The sequence below is a fragment of the Capra hircus genome, chromosome 14 (genome assembly GCF_001704415.2).
Source record: "Capra hircus breed San Clemente chromosome 14, ASM170441v1, whole genome shotgun sequence".
NCBI classification, from domain to species: domain Eukaryota; kingdom Metazoa; phylum Chordata; class Mammalia; order Artiodactyla; family Bovidae; genus Capra; species Capra hircus.
The window spans coordinates 1,092,672-1,109,353 of NC_030821.1; positions in this window are offsets into that span (position 1 = coordinate 1,092,672).

Below are 16,682 nucleotides of genomic sequence, written 5' to 3' on the forward strand. Positions count from 1 at the left end.
GTTTCGTTACCCTTTCTGGGATGGTTACCAAGGCCAGGAATGAGGTCCGTGCTATCTGGCCGATTTACGAGAAGAGCTGGTAGAGCAGCGTTACACCAACACAGCCCTGGGGACAGTGATCGCGTTTTGCAAGACAGTCAGAATTTGTAAAAGGGATCCAGCACCGGTTTTCTGAGACGTCACCAGGAAACTAGGATCTGAAACATGCTACATTTTCTAGTTCACCAGCATTTGTTAAGTTGCTTCTAATCTGACCTGGAAATGAATAGAGTGGAAACAGAATGGTGTTTTGGTGCAGGACAGACTCATGTGTAAACCTAGCTGTCTCCTTGGCTTCTCCGGGATGGCGCAAGGGTTGCTTAATGTCTGTTGGCGTCTATTTCCTCTTTTGGGGGATTTTTGTGAAGATTAACTGGAACGATATATGCAAAACACACCCCACTCCAGTACTCTTGCCTGGAAAATCCCATGGGCGGAGAAGCCTGGTGGGCTGCAGTCCACGGGGTCGCGAAGAGTCTGACACAGCTGAGTGACTTCACTTTCACTTTTCACATTCATGCATTGGAGGAGGAAATGGCAGCCCACTCCAGTGTTGCCTGGAGAATCCCAGGGACGGGGGAGCCTGGTGGGCTGCCGTCTATGGGGTCGCAGAGAGTCGGACGCGACTGACGCGACTGAGCAGCAGTCGTCGCCTGGGTCTGTCAGACACTCATTAGTTTGCCATCCTCCCCCCACCCTCTTTCCTTCCTCCCCAGATCGCCGTTGCCAGTTGCCAAACCCAACGGCCAGCTGTATCTGGTGTGTGTTTGTAACCCTTGTCGATGCTGGATGCTGCTGACTCTACACCCTTTCTCTCTTGTGGTTTCCACAATGCCACCGTCTCTTGCTTTCTTCCGGCCTTTACAATTCTTTTTTGTTTTAATGCTTATTTATTTATTTATGGGCTTCCCCAGGGGCGCAGCAGCAAAGAACCTGCCTGCTGATGCAGGAGACGGAGGTCGGGAAGATCTCCCGCAGGAGGGCACGGCAACCACCCCAGTATTCTCGGCTGGAGGCTCCCAGGGACAGAGGAGCCTGGCGGGCTACAGTCCACGGGGTCACAGAGTCGGACAGGCCTGGGTGAGTGAGCAGATGCTGGTCTGACTGGAGGGGGCTCAGGGCGGCATGCGAGCGGTGGGGGGCGGCTGCAAGGCAGATGGAGCTTCGCTCACTCACCCCCGCCCCGCCGGTCGGTCCCCACCCGGCCAGGGACCAGTGCTCATCCGGGGCCTGGGGTCTGGGGACCGCTGTTCTCAAACCAACTGAAAGGAAAAAAAAGGAAGAAAAATTTTATCTTCAAAGAACTTGGGAAATACCCCCAACCTCAAACTCTGAAGAATAACTGCTAAACACAGTAAGACTTGAATCTAATTGAGGAAAGAAAACTGCGGAAAGTTCACATTTCCATAGGCATGAGCTCTTAATCACAAAGTTGTGTCTGACCTTTGCGACCCCGTGGACTGCAGACCCCCAGGGCCCTCTGTCCACGGGATTCTCCAGGCAGGAACGCTGGAGCGGGTGCCATTTCCTCCTCCAGGGGATCTTCCCCACCCGGGGATGGAACTCGAGTCTCCTGCCTCTTCTGCGGCTTCTCTACCAGCTGGGCCACGTGGGAAGCCCCACGTGTCCATTGTGGTCTTTAAAAGGGGACAGGACGTCATTAATGAGCCAGCTGTGGCTGAGAGAGTCGCGTGGGGTTCCGGGCAGACTGAGGAGGTATCTAAGTCCCAGTCTCCTCCTTGGAGTGTTGTGGGGAGTGGAGTGAAAAGACAAGCCTACAGATGGGGCGTCTCTACAGGGACTCTCAGGATGAGAGGGTACAGGGGCACAGTAGAGATGGTAGGGGGTAATGATATCGGGGCCAACCCACATACACAGTGTATATAATCACACACACGAGCTCTGCTGACAGAGAGCCTCCACGGTGTGCCAGGCAGACTCCTCGTTCTTCTATCTGACAGTGCCCCTTACAAAAATGGAGAGGGGGCACTTCCCTGGCTGTCCAGTGGTGGAGACTCTGAGCTTCCAGCTCAGGATTACGGGTTTGATCCCTGTTCAGAGAGCCAAGATCCCACACACCTGAGGGCAAAAACCCCAAATGCAAAACAGAAACAGTATTGCAACAAACTCAATGAAGACTTTAAAAATAGTCCACAGCAAAAAAAACCTTTAAAAATGCACGGGAGTTCCCTGATCTTCCAGCGGTTAGTTCTTTCTGCTTCCCCTGCGGGGGCAGGAGTCCCCCCTGGTTGGGGGACTAAGATAGTGGCAAGCTGCATGGCTTAAAAGAAAAAAGACGAGAAGAAAAGCAGTTGCATCAAAGAAGATAAAAAGAGACCGTGGAGCGAAGGTTAGAAAACAGAGGAAGCAATAAAAGTAGAAGGGAGCTTCACACCTCTATCATGTTAATAAATTGAAATGAGGGTAAAATCTTTTTTTTTCTTTTCTGCATTTTTAAAACCCTTTTTATTTTGTAATAGGGTATCACTGGTTAACAATGTTGTGATAATCTCAGGTGGACAGCACAGGGACTCAGCCGTACATGCACATGTATCCACTCTCCCCCAAACCCGCCTCCCATCCCGGCTGCTGCATAACACGGAGCAGGCTTCCCCGTGCTTCCAGCAGGGCCTTGTCAGTTATCCATTTTAAATACAGCAGTGTGCACAGACAGCAACACATGCAGTCTCTAAGTCTGTGAGGCTCTTTCTGTTTTGTAAGTAGGTACATTTGTAAGAATGAAGGTAAAATCTTTTCAGAGAAAGACAAAAAATGAAAAATCAAATCTATATCTGACACGTGTGCGTGCTCAGTCACGTCTGACTCTTTGTGACCCCACAGACTGTAGCCCACCAGGCTCCTCTGTGCATGGAATTCCCCAGGCAACCGGCCTGGAGTGGGTTGCTGTTTCCTCCTCCAGGGGATCTTCCCGACCCAGGGATCAAACATGAATCTCCTGCATTGACGGGTGGATTCTTTACCACTGAGCCACCGGGGAAGGCCTCTACATCTGACACCTTATAGCAAAACAAACTCTTGATTGATTAAAAATGTAAACATAAAATAGGAAGTCCTAGAAGTATGAAAGAAACGTTTGGATTTTAAAATAATATTGGAGTGGAAGAGACATTTCTAAGAACTGGCTGGAGCCCAGGAGCTGTGAATGACACTGTGGTCAACTTACCTGTTTTCTTAGTATATAAAGAGTCTTATAAATCAGCAAGGAAAAGACCACAAACTAATAGAGAGTTTGGCAAGGAAAATTTAAAAAACTGTTCACAGGAAAAGAAAAAGAAGTACAAATGGTTTATAAACATGAGAGCGCTTGCTCATCTTCACTCAGTTAAAGAAATGTAAGTCCAAACAAGGAAATTTTAAAAAGGTTAACTTAGAGCGGGCAAGAGTTAGAAGTCTGATAACAGTAAAGTCAAGGGTACGTGGAGGCAGATACAGTCATGCTCTGGTGGTGAGAACGTAAGGAGGTACTTCTTTTTAATGGGCAACTTGAAAATAGCTCTCAGAGTTTAAAAGCACACACCCTTTGATCCAGCAGTTGTCCTTTTAGTCGTTTATTTTACCGGAATACTCTCATATGTTTGCACAGATAAAAGTACAAGGACGGATTGCAGCTTTGTTTGTAATAATAAACAATTGAGAACAACTTAAATATTTACACACTGAGAATTATTTCAATAAAAGATGAGGCAACAATCTAATGTGTGGGATACCATACAGCTATTTTTTTTAAAAAAAGGAGGTGAAATTACATATGCTGAAACAGAAAGATCTCTGTGATTCACTGTAAAGCGAGAAAGAAGCACGTACAGAGAACAGTATATAAATATTCATCCGCAGGAAGACTTATAAGAATGTTTATATGGAAAATTTTTGGAAGAAGAGAGAATAAAGATTTAACTCGGGAGCAAGGGTAAACCCAGTGGTCTGGGATAAAGAGAGGATTCATTTTTTACTATATCCTTTAGAATATTTTAAATGTATGTGGCTTTCATAATGAGAATAAAAAAAAGCTAAATACACAATGCTATCAAATTCAGTAGGGGAAATTCCAAATCTCTTTAATGACCCTGCATGACTTTCAGGATTACGTCCAGAAGCCCCGCCTGGCTTGGAAACCTGGTAAAGAGACATAGGTGACCTTGCTCACCCTGTCTCCCAGCATTTCTCTTGGTCAAAAAAATGAGGGAATAAATAGATAGATGTATACAAATGTTTTTAAAAAGCTTGCACAGGTGTTTCCAATGAACATCACATTTTTGACTAAATGAGCTTTGAAATCTTATGATCCGCTGTCTTGTAATTGTCTTCAGTGTATTTTTTTCTTACCTTCACTGAATACTTTAACTCATATTGGACTCTCCCAAACCCCGCTTTCCCATTTTACACACTAGTCTTTTTTTAAAAAGAGAGAGAAGAATGGAAAGCTCGTCTTCATTTCTTCTTACAGTTTTTTAATTATTCACTTTTGGTTGCGCTGAGTTGTCCTTGTTGCACACGGGCTTTCTCCTGTTGCGGTGAGGGGGGCTTCTCTTGTTTCGGAGCAGGGGCTTCCAGCGCCCTGCCTCAGTAATTGCAGCTCAGTGGGGGCTCAGTAAAGAACACAGGAGTCCTGAGAGGTGGGCTCGAAGCCTGGGTCAGGAAGATCCCCTGGAGGAGGGCACAGCACCCCACTCCCGTGTCCTTGCCTGGAGAAGCCCATGGACAGAGGAGCCTGGCGCGCTATGATCCGTGGGGTCACCAAGAGTCAGACAGGACTGACACGCTTTAGCAGGCACGCGTGAGCTCAGTTGCTATGGTTCACGGGCCCTGGAGCCCGGTCAGGAGTTGTGGCTCATGGGCTTAGTTGCCCCTCAGTGTATGGAATCTTCCTGGACCAGCGGTGGAACCTGTGTCTCCTGTGTTGGCGGCCGGATTCCCATCCTCTGTACCACCAGGGAAGTCCCTTTCTTTGCAGTTTTGATGGATGTTTCCAAATGAAATGATGCTAGTCTTTTTAAGATGTCTTCATTTCCCTTGGACTGCAAGGAGATCCAACCAGTCCATCCTAAAGGAGATCAGTCCTGGGTGTTTATTGGAAAGACTGATGCTGAAGTTGAAACTCCAATACTTTGGCCAACTGATGCGAAGAGCTGACTCATTGGAAGAGACCCTGATGCTGGAAAAGATTGAGGGCAGGAGGAGAAGGGGATGACAGAGGATGAGATGGCTGGATGGCATCACTGACTCAATGGACACGAGTTTGAGTGAACTCCAGGAGTTGGTGATGGACAGGGAGGCCTGGCGTGCTGCAGTCCATGGGGTCGCAGAGTGGGACACGACTGAGTGACTGAACTGAACCCTCCCCTGACATTGCTGCTCCTTTAGCCATACCTACCATAGCCGTAGCTATGGTTTCTTGAGCACATCATCACCTCAGTGTCTTTCTTCCTTTATCTTTTTTTGCATGAATGTCTCTGATTCCTTCCTGGAGAATTGTTCCTCATCCATTAAGGCCCACTTGGAAGGATGCCTCTTTTATGAGCTCTGATCTGACACTTTCAGGCAAAATTAACTTTTCTGTCGTCTGTGCTCTGGGAGGACTTTAATCTGAGGGAGGCCAGGTGCGTCCTCATCCCATCTGCTCTGTGAGCCACCGGAGGACTAGATGAACCTGGGCCCTCTTCAGAGCAGCTGCACACCGGCCAGTTCCCACCAGATGTCAGAGGGTTAGGGTGGTGGGGACTCTGCTGATGACAGTCTTGGCTCCTCATTGGCTCGGGCACGTCACCCCACAGAGGAAGGGCAAGAAGGGACCAGACAGGGGTGTTCATGTCACATGCATGTACGTGTTTTACATGAGTTACCTCTTTTATTCTTTACCTTTCAAAGCAAGTCATGTTATCCTCATTTTGGAAACGTGGAAATCTAAGGCTCAGAGACTCAGATGGTGAAGAGTCTGCCTGCAATGCAGGAGATCGGGTTTGATCCCTGGGTGGGGAAGACCCTCGGAGAAGGGCTTGGCAACCCACCCCAGTATTCCTGCTTGGAAAGTCCATGGAGAGAAGAGCCTGGCGGGCTCCATGGGGTCGCACAGAGTCGGACACGACTGAGCCACTAACACTTTCACGGCTCAGAAGATTAAGTAAATTACCCCAGACGGGTGATGGAGTTCGGTGTCAAACTTGGGACTTTCTGGGTATTCCCGTTGAGTTCTGGAATCTGCTTTCCGGGAGGGAGAGCTGGAGACGGAAGCAGCCGAGTTCTCCCTCGAGGGCGCGCGTCTCCAAGCTCCCGCTCTCTCCTGCCGTCGAGGTGAGCAGGGCGGGCTGAGGGGACGGAGGGGAGCCGGGCGAGGAGATGGGGGGCGGCCTCCCCCCGCGTGGCTCGTCCTCGGAGGGGAGCCGGGCGAGGAGACGGGGAGAGAGCGGCCCCCCTCCGCGTGGAGATGGGGAGAGAGCGGCCTCCGTCTGCCCGGCCGCGTGGCTCGTCCTGTCCTCCCCAGGGGAGCCCCGGGAAGCAGGGCTGAGGAGACGGGGGGAGAGCGGCCCCCCTCCACGTGGCTCGCCCTCCCGTCTCCAGGGGAGCCCGGGTTGTGGGTGCGCTCCTGACCCAGCCCTGTCCTTCCAAAAGGCCAGCTGGAGCGGTGACGCTTTCTGGAATAACACCGGGAGGACGCAGATGAATACTTGGCAAGCTCTGGAGTAGGAAATGCGAAACACGTGCCTGGTTGGGGTTCCTTCACATGTTTCTAATCAACCAACCAGATTTCGCTCCAGTTTTTTATGGCTTCTCTGAAATTTGTAGGGAAATCGAAAGCCAAGTGTAGGCCTGGACTGATTTGTGGTTGCTCTCGTAAATACCCCTTGTCCCCGACTCCTTCCACCACTTAGTGAAAATTATTATTGCAGTAAAACTTCTTAGTCATAGTTTCCAGGGGGTGAGATTTCTTAGCTTGTCATATGGGTGACATGAGAGCATTATGGTTGGATGAGTCTGTATGGAATCTGACAAAAGACAATTGAAAGTAGATACTGAAAATTCTACAGGTAGGATGGACAGCAGCTTCAATTCCCTTCAAGAAGTGTTTTAAGCACCTATTATGTATGAGGTATGACCAAAACTGTATACAGAGGTAAGTCCTTTTCTTAGCCAAGTCCATATCTTACACTGAATACATCTTAAAGTGAAGTCACTATCTTCATAGTTCTGAGCTCAGATGATGACACTGCCAGTGACCCAGGTGCTGAAGCTAGAAACCCTGGGACCTTCTCTGATTCTTCTCCCTTCCTTATAACCATATTTAATCAAGTCCAAGTGATTTTTTTGTCTGCAATTAAAAAAAAATTTGCTTTCTTATCTCCGTTGCCATAATTCAGGTCTACATCTTCATCATCTCTTGCCTGAATGTTCCAGTGGGTTTCTGAGTTTGCTTCAACTCAGGTCCATCGAGTCAGTGATGCCATCCAACCATCTCATCCTCTGTTGTCCCCTTCTCATCCTGCCTTCAATCTTTCCCAGGATCAGGGTCTTTTCCAATGAGTCAACTCTTCTCATCAGGTGGTCAAAGTGTTGGAGCTTCAGCATCAATCCTTCCAATAAGTATTCAGGATTGACTTGTTTAGGGTTCCTTTAGGGTTGACTGGTTTGATCTCCTTGCTGTCCAAGGGACTCTCAAGAGTCTTCTCCATGCTGATGACTCCTAACCTAATCCAAGAGGGTCAGGGAAGGTGCCATTTAAGGAGAAAAACTTACTCAGGTGAAGAAAATAATGTGAAAGAGAACATGGGTAGAGTCAACAGCAAGACAGAGGGGAATTCCGTGATGCTAAGTAGGCGGGGTCACCATGCTGAGGCCAAGAAGGAAGCAGGCAGAGGGGCTAGTAAGCATACACCGCCAGCAGGGAGCAGCAGGTCCTCGGGGCACCCCCAGCCCTTCCTGGCTCTGAGGCAGAATGGCCAGGGCTGGGCGCACGGCTTGGCTTGGGCAACATGGACCAGGATCCAGCTAACTAGAATCCTTAGCTTGAAACCTTTGTCAACAGCCAGCAACTCTGACCAGATTATCACTCAGTGAGGTTGAGGAGTTGACACTTCATTTTGCAGCAGTGGAAAGCCTTGCAGGGCACCAAGCAGAGGCATTAGCTCAGGTTCGATGTTTAGGCTGATTTGTCCAACCGCAGTTTGGAAGGGAGATTGAAGACTCCAAACTGGAGTCAAGAGGAATTGTCAGGGTCTTTCTGAGAGGAAGCGGAGGCCTGGTCTTAAGGAGTGGCATCCATCAGAATCAGCACTGTCGTGAGCAGAGAGAAGCTAAGCAACAGCCTGAGGGGAGCCAGGCAGGAACTGGAGTCTCTTACTCTTTCTCGCCGGAAGCCCACGTTAGTCAGAGAGAGAACAGTGGATTTGCTGACCATGATTTGACTCAGTGAGGAAGCAGTTTCTTTTTTTAAAAACACCTTTACGGCCGGAAGGAGCAACCCGAGGAGCAGTGGCTGCGCGGGCACAGGAGGGCCTAAAGGAGCTATCCCACATTGAAGGTCAGGAAGGGCGGTGGTAAGGAGACAGCCCTCATCCAAGGTAAGGAGCAGTGGCTGTGCTTTGTTGGAGCAGCCGTGAAGAGATACCCCACGCCCAAGGTAAGAGAAACCCAAGTAAGATGGTAGGTGTTGCAAGAGGGCATCAGAGGGCAGAAACACTGAAACCATACTCACAGAAAACTAGTCAATCTAATCACACTAGGACCACAGCCTTGTCTAACTCAATGAAACCAAGCCATGCCCGTGGGGCAACCCAAGACAGGCGGGTCATGGTGCAGAGGTCTGACAGAATGTGGTCCACTGGAGAAGGGGATGGCAAGCCACTTCAGTATTCTTGCCTTGAGAACCCCATGAACAGTAGGAAAAGGCAAAATGATAGGATACTGAAAGACGAACTCCCCAGGTCATTAGGTGCCCAATATGCTACTGGAGATCAGTGGAGAAGTAACTCCAGAAAGAATGAAGGGATGGAGCCAAAGCAAAAACAATACCCAGCTGTGGATGTGACTGGTGATAGAAGCAAGTCCGATGCTGTAAAGAGCAATATTGCATAGGATCCTGGAATGTCAGGTCCATGAATCAAGGCAAATTGGAAGTGGTCAAACGAGATGGCAAGAGTGAATGTCGACATTCTAGGTATCAGTGAACTAAAATGGACTGGAATGGGTGAATTTAACTCAGATGACCATTATATCTACTACTATGGGCAGGAATCCCTCAGAAGAAATGGAGTAGCCATCATGGTCAACAGAAGAGTCCAAAATGCAGTACTTGGATGCAGTCTCAAAAATGACAGAATGATCTCTGTTCGTCTCCAAGGCAAAGCATTCAATATCACAGTAATCCAAGTCTATGCCCCAACCAGTAATGCTGAAGAAGCTGAAGTTGAACGGTTCTATGAAGACCTACAAGACCTTTTAGAACTAACACCCAAAAAAGATGTCCTTTTCATTATAGGGGACTGGAATGCAAAAGTAGGAAGTCAAGAAACACCTGGAGTAACAGACAAATTTGGCCTTGGAATGCGGAATGAAGCAAGGCAAAGACTAATAGAGTTTTGCCAAGAAAATGCACTGGTCATAGCAAACACCCTCTTCCAACAACACAAGAGAAGACTCTACACATGGACATCACCAGATGGTCAACACCAAAATCAGATTGATTATATTCTTTGCAGCCAAAGATGGAGAAGCTCTATACAGTCAACAAAATCAAGACCAGGAGCTGACTGTGGCTCGGATCATGATCTCCTTATTGCCAAATTCAGACTCAAATTGAAGAGAGTAGGGAAAACCACTAGACCATTCAGGTATGACCTAAATCAAATCCCTTATGATTATACAGTGGAAGTGAGAAACAGATTTAAGGGCCTAGATCTGATAGATAGAGTGCCTGATGAACTATGGAATGAGGATCGTGACATTGTACAGGAGACAGGGATCAAGACCATCCCCATGGAAAAGAAATGCAGAAAAGCAAAATGGCTGTGAAAAGAAGAGAGGTGAAAAGCAAAGGAGAAAAGGAAAGATATAAGCATCTGAATGCAGAGTTCCAAAGAATAGCAAGAAGAGATAAGAAAGCCTTCTTCAGCGATCAGTGCAAAGAAATAGAGGAAAAGAACAGAATGGGAAAGACTAGAGATCTCTTCAAGAAAATCAGAGATACCAAGGGAACATTTCATGCAAAGATGGGCTCGATAAAGGACAGAAATGGTCTGGACCTAACAGAAGCTGAAGATATTAAGAAGAGGTGGCAAGAATACATGGAAGAACTGTACAAAAAAGATCTTCAAGACCCAGATAATCATGATGATGTGATCACTCATCTAGAGCCAGACATCCTGGAATGTGAAGTCAAGTGGGCCTTAGAAAGCATCACTTCAAACAAAGCTAGTGCAGGTGATGGAATTCCAGTTGAGCTGTTTCAAATCCTCAAAGATGATGCTGTGAAAGTGCTGCACTCAATATGCCAGCAAATTTGGAAAACTCAGCAGTGGCCACAGGACTGGAAAAGGTCAGTTTTCATTTCAATTCCAAAGAAAGGCAATGCAAAAGAATGCTCAAACTACCACATAATTGCACTCATCTCACATGCTAGTAAAGTAATGCTCAAAATTCTCCAAGCCAGGCTTCAGCAATACGTGAACCGTGAACTCCCTGATGTTCAAGCTGGTTTTAGAAAAGGCAGAGGAACCAGAGATCAAATTCCCAACATCTGCTGGATCATGGAAAAATCAAGAGAGTTCCAGAAAAACATCTATTTCTGCTTTATTGACTGTGCCAAAGCCTTTGACTGTGTGGGTCACAATAAACTGTGGAAAATTCTGAAAGAGATGGGAATACCAGACCACCTGACCTGCCTCTTGAGGAATGTGTATGCAGGTCAGGAAGCAACAGTTAGAACTGGACATGCAACAACAGACTGGTTCCAAATAGGAAAAGGAGCATGTCAAGGCTGTATATTGTCACCCTGCTTATTTAACTTCTATGCAGAGTACATCATGAGAAATGCTGGACTGGAAGAAACACAAGCTGCAATCAAGATTGCCGGGAGAAATATCAATAACCTCAGATATGCAGATGACACCACCCTTATGGCAGAAAGTGAAGACGAACTAAAAAGCCTCTTGATGAAAGTGAAAGAGAAGAGTGAAAAAGCTGGCCTAAAGCTCAAGATTCAGAAAACGAAGATCATGGCATCTGGTCCCATCACTTCATGGGAAATAGATGGGGAAACAGTAGAAACAGTGTCAGACTTTATTTTTTTGGGCTCCAAAATCACTGCAGATGGTGACTGCAGCCATGAAATTAAAAGACGCTTACTCTTTGGAAGAAAAGTTATGACCAACCTAGATAGCATATTCAAAAGACATTACTTTGCGACTAAGGTCCATCTAGTCAAGGCTATGGTTTTTCCTGTGGTCATGTGTGGATGTGAGAGTTGGACTGTGAAGAAGGCTGAGCTCCGAAGAATTGATGCTTTTGAACTGTGGTTTTGGAGAAGACCCTTGAGAGTCCCTTGGACTGCAAGGAGATCCAACCAGTCCATTTCTTTGGATTTCTTTGGAAGGAATGTTGCTGAAGCTGAGGCTCCAGTACTTTGGCCACCTCATGCGAAGAGTTGACTCATTGGAAAAGACTCTGACGCTGGGAGGGATTGGGGACAGGAGGAGAAGGGGACGACAGAGGATGAGATGGCTGGATGGCATCACTGACTCGATGGACGTGAGTCTGAGTGAACTCCGGGAGTTGGTGATGGACAGGGAGGCCTGGCGTGCTGCGATTCATGGGGTCAGACACGACTGAGCGACTGAACTGAACTGAGGTATAATTGATATTAAAAATCTGTGCATATCTAATGTATATAATTTGATGAGTTTGGCCATATGCCTCTGGAAAAATGGTATAGATGATCTTATTTGCCAAGCAGAAATAGAGACACAGACGTAGAGAACAAATATATGAACTAAGGGGGAACGTGGGAGGGTGGGAGGAATTTGGAGATTTGGATGGATACCTGCGTAGTATTGATACTATGTGTAAGCTGATAACTGTGAGAACCTTCAGGAGAGCACAGGGAGCCCTGCTCAGCGCTCTGTGGGGGCCTGAAGGGGAAGGAAGTACAAAGCGGGGACATATGCGTGTATGTAAGCCTGATTCAAAGCGACAGACACATCTATCCCCTCCAAAAGGATTCTTAACAATAGAAACTCAGCAAAGGAGCAGACAGAGGAACAGCACAGGATTCTGAGTCCCCCACGCAGGCCCACATGCGTGTCCCCTTCGGCCTTTTGAGGTATCATCACCTCACCTGTGCTGAGGACACCGACGTTTGTGACAGCTTGTGCTGTTTGGCCTCCCCCTGGAAACTTTTTCACGAGGCAATTGAAGAATCTCGTTCATTATCCCGAAAAGCAGCTTGAGCTTTCACAGTTGTGCAATCGCACCAAGTTAAATTTTTACAGGCCCTTGGTTGGCCTGGCGCGGGTGAAACGTGAGCCTGCAGGGTGGGTGTGAGGCGGACAGGGAGTCAGACAGGAATGGAATCAGCCACACTGCAGACTGGCCTTGGTCTGTGTTCATGTCCTCTGGCTCCAACTCAGGGGTGCTTGAGGGCTAGCATTTGGTCTGGAAAAACCATTAATGAACAAAATAATCGTTCACATTTTCTCTAGTTTTTTAATCATGTTCAAAAATCTGTTGTTTTATATTTTTAGGTCTCTTGATTTTTATTAATTTCTTAAAAAGTTTTTATTTTATATTGGAGTATGGCTGATTAACAGTGCTGTGACATTTGGACAGAGAAGGGACTCAGCCACACAAATCCATCTTTCCATTTACCCTCCACACTCCCCTCTCATCCAGGCTGCCACTTAACACTCAGCGGAGTTCCCTGTGTAGGACCTTGTTGGCTACCCATTCTAAATCTAGCAGAGTGTACATATCCGACTTAGAGGATGAACTTATGGTTGCTGGGGCAAGAATGGGGGGAGGAGATGGTGAGGGAGTCTGGGATCGACATGGACACTCGGAAAATCTGCTATTTTAACCAAAAGGAGAAAAATCCCTGCCGTGAAAGAGCAAGGTATCAGGAAGAGCTGGACTCTAATCCCTAATGTTTTCCTCTCTCAGGTTCTAGAGAAACTTAATGAGATACACCCTTCTCTGGGTCTCATTTCCTCGTCTGAAGATTCTTCTGTGTGATAACCCCAGGCTTCTATGAAGTCTTTGCATTTTGAAATGTCAGCTCATAGTAGGTTTTCAATATATATCTGAAAATTGGAGGGATGAGCCTTGTATGCTAAGCCCAGAGCTGTTAATGAGAAATACCTATGGCTGATTCATGTTGATGTTTGGCAGAAATCAACAAAATTCTGTAGAACAGTTATCCTTCAATTAAAAAGTAAATAAATTTTTAAAAAACCATTAAACACTCAAAAAAATAAACAAAAGGCCCTTTGTGTTTCAGCTACTCGCAGGCATCGGCACAGGGGCGGCGGGACACGGGCCCACGGGCGTGTATACGGGCTGTCCCGTCACAGACGGGAGGAAGGCGAGAGAAAGATGGTCGTGCAGCATCGGTACAGAGGGTTGCCAGACGTGCAGGAAAGGCCATGCACAGCAGGGGAAGTCAGGGACAGCCCTGGTGGGCCAGAGGTTAACAGCCCATGCTCCTGTGCAGGGGACACAGGTTTGATCCCTGGTCGGGGGACTAAGATCCCACATGCCGCAGGGTGACAACTGAGCCCAATCCATCTCCACCCACCTGCCCCCCGCAACTTTCCACTAACAGTTGCTCTTCAGCTGAAGCTTCAGCTCCCCACCGTCCCTGCTTTCATCAAGCAGAACGCACATGACCATCTGGCGGGGGATCTCCACATGGTGTGTGAAGCTCTCCTAGAATAATGGTTTGAATTACTTTTGTAAAGCAGCAGAACCCTCTTTCCATATTGAATTTTACTTAGAGGAACAGTATGAAAACAGCTGTGGTCAGACATCAACAACTACAACATTGTAAATATTTCTCAGGCATTTATAATCTCCCAAGCGCTGTGCTATGCACTTGCCATATATCTTCTCATTTAATCTTTATTACAATCCTACAATGTGCTGCTTATAAGACAGGATTATTTATATCCTCTTCTTAGAAAGGAGCTAGCTGGGATAGCAGTAAAGAACCTGTCTGCCAATTCAGGAGGTGTAAGAGACCCGGGTTTGATCCCTGGGTTGGGAAGATCCCCTGCAGGAGGGATGGCAAACCACCAAAGGTTCTTGCCTGGAGAATCCCATGGACAGGGGAGCCTGGTGGGCTACGGCCCACAGGGCTGTGAAGAGTCAGACACGACTGAGCACAGCCGGGACTGAAGGTGACAGCTCGCACACGTAGAGGTCAGGTGGACGCAGGCAGTCTGTCCTCGGCGCGGGTCCTCATGGCACAGGAGGTCAGGCAAGCCCGCCTGGAGTCTGCCTGTTCCCCTTCCTCCTGCGAGGGCAGGGCTAGCTAAGCCTGAGCCTCCTGCTCCAGCTCAGCAATTCAGATGATTTACCAGGATGCTGTGCGTGACGTGATTTAAGAAACATTGCTCTGGTTTCTTCTCCGGAGCAAACCACGCTACAGAGTCCACGTTCTGCCATGTTGATTCAACGCGAAAGGCGTCCTGGGGCCAAGTGAGCCTTCAGATGCAGAAGAAAGTGACAGTCACACACACACACAAACGGGTATTGTATGTTTCCATTTACATGAAATGTCCAAGACAGGTAAATCTATAGAGACAGGAAGTAGACTGGCAGTCATCTAGGACTGCAAGACTGGGGAGTCATTAGTGGATGATTAACGGCTGTCAGTATTCTTCCCTGAGAACCGCATGAACAGTAGGAAATTCAAAATGATAGGACACCAAAAGAGGAACTCCCCAGGTCATTAGGTGCCCAGTATGCTACTGGAGATCAGTGGAGAAATAACTCCAGAAAGAATGAAGGGATGAAGCCAAAGCAAAAACAATACCCAGTTGTGGATGTGACTGGTGATAGAAGCAAGGTCCGATGCTGTAAAGAGCAATATTGCATAGGAACCTGGAATGTCAGGTCCATGAATCAAGGCAAATTGGAAGTGGTCAAACAAGAGGTGGCAAGGGTGAACATTGACATTCTAGGAATCAGCGAACTAATGTGGACTGGAATGGGTGAATTTAACTCAGATGACCATTATATCTACTACTATGGGCAGGAATCCCTCAGAAGAAATGGAGTAGCCAGCATGGTCAACAAAAGAGTCCGAAATGCAGTACTTGGATGCAATCTCAAAAACGACAGAATGATCTCTGTTCATCTCCAAGGCAAACCATTCAATATCACAGGAATCCAAGTCTATGCCCCAACCAGTAATGCTGAAGAAGCTGAAGTTGAACGGTTCTATGAAGACCTACAAGACCTTTTAGAACTAACACCCAAAATAGATGTCCTTTTCATTATAGGGGACTGGAATGCAAAAGTAGGAAGTCAAGAAACACCTGGAGTAACAGACAAATTTGGCCTTGGAATGCGGAATGAAGCAAGGCAAAGACTAATAGAGTTTTGCCAAGAAAATGCACTGGTCATAGCAAACACCCTCTTCCAACAATACAAGAGAAGACTCTACACATGGACATCACCAGATGGTCAACACCAAAATCAGATTGATTATATTCTTTGCAGCCAAAGATGGAGAAGTTCTATACAGTCAACAAAAACAAGACCAGGAGCTGACTGTGGCTCAGATCATGAACTCCTTATTGCCAAATTCAGACTCAAATTGAAGAAAGTAGGGAAAACCGCTAGACCATTCAGGTATGACCTAAATCAAATCCCTTATGATTATACAGTGGAAGTGAGAAACAGATTTAAGGGCCTAGATCTGATAGATAGAGTGCCTGATGAACTATGGAATGAGGTTCGTGACATTCTACAGGAGACAGGGATCCAGACCATCCCCATGGAAAAGAAATGCAAAAAAGCAAAATGGCTGTCTGAGGAGGCCTTACAAATAGCTGTGAAAAGAAGAGAAGTGAAAAGCAAAGGAGAAAAGGAAAGATATAAGCATCTGAATGCAGAGTTCCAAAGAATAGCAAGAAGAGATAAGAAAGCCTTCTTCAGCGATCAATGCAAAGAAATAAAGAAAAAGAACAGAATGGGAAAGACTAGAGATCTCTTCAAGAAAATTAGAGATACCAAGGAAACATTTCATGCAAAGATGGGCTCGATAAAGGACAGAAATGGTCTGGACCTAACAGAAGCAGAAGATATTCAGAAGAACTGTACAAAAAAGATCTTCACGACCCAGATAATCATGATGATGTAATCACTAATCTAGAGCCAGACATCTTGGAATGTGAAGTCAAGTGGGCCTTAGAAAGCATCACTTCAAACAAAGCTAGTGGAGATGATGGAATTCCAGTTGAGCTGTTTCAAATCCTCAAAGATGATGCTGTGAAAGTGCTGCACTCAATATGCCAGCAAATTTGGAAAACTCAGCAGTGGCCACAGGGCTGGAAAAGATCAGTTTTCATTTCAATTCCAAAGAAAGGCAATGCAAAAGAATGCTCAAACTACCGCATAATTGCACTCATCTCACA